The 4,016-nt window shown below is 38.6% G+C and overlaps 1 long non-coding RNA gene across 1 annotated transcript in view; it reads left to right on the top strand.

The window, feature by feature from the left end:
• LOC111817072 overlaps nucleotides 1-4,016 on the top strand; it is a 24,580-nt gene that overhangs the window by 599 nt on the left and 19,965 nt on the right. The window lies entirely within an intron of this gene.

Below are 4,016 nucleotides of genomic sequence, written 5' to 3'. Positions count from 1 at the left end.
TTTAACAAAGTCCCTACAGGGTCTCAATACACAGATCAGACTCCTAGTGATCCTCCTGTTTCAGCCTCCCAAGCACTGGATTATAGGTGTGCATCACCATGCCCAGTCAATGTGGGCGGGGCCGGCAAGGCACACTAGGGATTGAAACCCTGTTCCTGAATCTGCTCAAGCAGGCTCTTTAATCTGCTGAGCTGTCTGGCCAGCCCACCAAGAGCCTCTTTTGATGCTAGAAATCCTTACATATTATCTCAGTTACTCTTCTCTTGTTATTGGGACAAATACCCAACACCTAAACTGAAGGAAGAAAAGGTTTATTTAGCTCACAGTCAGTACAGGTTTCAGTTCATACTCAGCTGGCTCCAAGGCAGAGTGGCACATGGCAGAGAGCAGCCTTCCATAGTGACAGCAAAGAACAGAGAGCAAAAGGGGCATAGCAGCAACAATGGCAATAGAGCAAGTCTCTCCCTTGTGTTGTGTTCATGCTGTCTGCCCCAGGCTGTGTGTAGCACTTACACCCATAATCCCAGCAGCATTCACACCTGTAATCCCAGAAGCACTCACACCCATAATCCCAGTGGATCATCAGTAAATCACAAACTCCAGAAGTCTGCCCCATGACTGCATAAACCTTTGGGGGGACAGCTAGACACAAAGCATAACATATACAATATTGTCAATCTTTTAAAAATTTTTCTGTAAACTAAGGTCACAAAATAATTGCTCTGTCCCTTTCTAAAGGGGTTATTAGGGCTGGCCAAATAGTTCAGGAGATTAAAGTGCCTGCTTAGGCAAACTCAGGGGCCAAGAGTTCCATTCAGGGCCTGCCATACCGGCTCCACCCCTGGGACGTGCAGAGTTGGCAACTGAGACTGGGCATGGTGGTGCGCGCCTGTAACTCCAGCACTTGGAAGGCTGTAAACAAGAAGATTACAAGTCCGATCTACATGGTGAGAACCTGTAGACTCTGTAGACCCTGTCCTAAAAAATATAAAACAAAAAAAGCAGTGGGGGGTTATTATTTTGTCTTTTACATTTAGATCTACCATCCTCCTAGGACTGACTTTTATAAATGTATAAACTGAGGTCAAGCGTTCCTTTTCTGGTACCATTTATAAAATATCTATCATTCCCTGATCCTTTGCAGTTTTACCTTTTTCATTAATCGAGTGTCTGCACATGTAGGGGTGCATCTGAGCTCTCTTATTCCTCCCAAAACAAATACTCCATTTCCCAGCTTCCTCTACTGGCAGTGTGACCTTGTGACTGAAGTATTCCTAATGAAATGTAAGTAAATGAAATTACTTTTAGAATACTCTTTGCACTACATCTGTGAGAAAAACTGTGATTCTTACCTTTGCTTATATCCAATGATCTCTTCTGATTGAGTTGCCTATCTATATACTCAAGAAAAACAATATGGACAAAAGGCCCAGCTCAGACAGGGCAGGTTGGTCCTTCCTTCACCTTTTGCTCCAGAAGAGCCTTTGATAGACTAGATAGTGCCTACCTGCACCAGTGATGCTTCAAATGCTAAACGTACCTAGAAACACCTTCATAGGTACATTTAGAAAGAATATTTTACCAGGTATCTAGCATCTGTTAGCCTGGTCTAGTTGACATGTAAGATTAACCATCACAATATGGTAGACAAACATTTTGTGAAGAGCATAAGTTTTTAATCTTAGTGCTGACTATTTTTATCAATTTTTACTTCATAGTTATGTTTAATTAGTTGAGTTGTCTTTGCCCAAGTTGATATCAAAAGGAATTTTTCGTATGATTTCCTTTCAAGGTATAACAATTTTATTTCTTAAAATAGATTCACATTTTATCTTGTAGTTATTAAGGGCTGAGTTTTAAAATTCTTTTTCATAAAAGTATGCAGCTGCTTACAATTTTTTTAAGGTTTTTTTTTTTTTTGTTTGTTTGTTTGTTTTGGTGCGGCATCTCTCTAAGCAGCTCAGACTCACAGTGATCCTCCTGATTTTTGCCTCTCTAGGGCTGGGATTACAGGCATGCATGACCACACCCAGACTCCATCACCAGCTCAGAGTGCCCAGGGGCAAGGCCAGTGTGGCATGTGGTACCAAGGATTGAACATTGGCCCCTGTGCTATACCTCCAGCCCTACAAGTTTTGTTTTTAAGAAAGCTATCTTTACTGGGCATGTTGGTACCTCCTTATAACCTAAGCCCTCTGGGAGGTTGAGGTAGGAGGATTGCAAATTTAATCTCCTTCAGAAAATTTAGTAATTTAGCAAGAACTTGCCACAGAATAATTAAAAGAAGAACAAACTGGGAAGGTAGCCCAGTACAAAGGTCTTTGCTTCAATCCTTGGCCTCAAGTACTACAAAGAAGACAAAATGAACCATTCTTCTTTCTCTACTTGATTACCTTAATCAAAAATCAGCTAACAAAATGAATGGGCTAATCCAGGGTTTTGTTCCATTGCTCTATATTCCTATGCTCGCACTAACACCACACTGTTGAGTACTTGTTGCTTGAAATTACATAGTGTAATTCTTCCAATTACATTATTTTATTTTTCAAAATTGCATTGACAATTCTAGGCCTTTTCCTTTTCCAGATAAAATTTTTCAATTAATTTCTCAATTTCTTCAAAATATTTCTAGAATTTTGATTGAAATCTGCTACACTAACATGTTGAATTTAAGGAGAGCAACAGTTTAGGAAGATTAATTTTTGCCATAAGGAACATATGTCTCATTTATTTAGGCCTACTTTCTCTTCCTTTTGCAATATTGTGAAGGTTCAGCGTACAAGTACACAATTTTTACTGAAGTTATTTTCAATTATTATGTTACTGTGAATGGAGTTGCTCATTAATTTTTCCAATATTTTACTGCTAGCATAGGTAGATGTAACTGCTTTCATATATTCATTTTTGGATTTGGGCTGCATATATTCTTGTATATGCCAGCTCATGAAGCTCAGTTTTTGTTTCGATTCTTTTCTCTTGGCTGTACTCATACTTAACTGTATCATCCACACATCAGAAGAATTTTACTTTATTTCTTCTTCAGTTTTTCCTTCATTTAATTTCCTTGCAGTGTTGCCCTGGCCAGAGCCTCCAGTGCAGGGTCAAACAGAAGCACTGATACATGGTGTCCTCTACTTGTTTGTCACCTTGAAATGCATCATTCAGCCTTACACCCTTAGCTTCGGAGTTTTCTTTTTGTATTTTAGGGAAGGGTCTACAGGGTATTCAGACTCACTACTAGATCGGACTCCTAGTGATCTGCCTGCTCACAGCCTCCCAAAGGCTGGAATTACAGGCACATGTCACCACGCCCAGTCTCAATTGCTGTCTCTGTGCCCTGGGGGCGGGGCTGGCACAGCAGGCCATGGGATCGAACCCCTGCCCCTGTGCCTGCTTGCAGCCGCTTTAATCTGCTGAACTATTTGGCTAACCCTCAGTGTTTTCATAGGTGCCCTTAATGGCATTAAATGGTGAGGAGCTGAATCTATTGACATAACTGATATAATGAATATACTTAATTACATTTATATCTTATATTTTTATATTAGTATAATTTTGAGGAAATATATTTCCTCCAATATACTGAATGATATGTTAACATAGTTCAAGAAAATAATGAATGATGTTGGGCTTTTCTTCTTCTTACCTCAGATTTGGCAGTTTTGTCTTTCAGACAATTTTGCACTTTTGTCTAGATTGTTGAACTTATTGTCATAAAGTTGCCTGTAGTATGCTCCCATTCTTTTAATATGTGAAGTGCCTGTAGTTATAGCTCCATTTTATTCATCTTTATTTCTTGTTTCTAGCTAGAAATGTATCAATTTTATTGATCTCAAAGAATAAAATTTTGATGTAATTTTCCCTTGATTCTATTTTATTAGTTGCTCTTGTCATTCCATCATTTTGATTGCTTGATATTTAATTTGCTTATTTTTAAGATAGAAGTTTAGATCAGTAACTGAAGTTCTCTCTTTTCTTTTTTTCTTTTTTTTTTTAACTTTTCTTTTTTTTTTTTT

This window comes from Octodon degus, unplaced genomic scaffold, assembly GCF_000260255.1.
Source record: "Octodon degus isolate 3935 unplaced genomic scaffold, OctDeg1.0 scaffold00048, whole genome shotgun sequence".
Classification (NCBI taxonomy): Eukaryota; Metazoa; Chordata; class Mammalia; order Rodentia; family Octodontidae; genus Octodon; species Octodon degus.
Note: the sequence above shows the minus strand (reverse complement) of the source record. Positions and strands in the feature narration are given on the sequence as shown.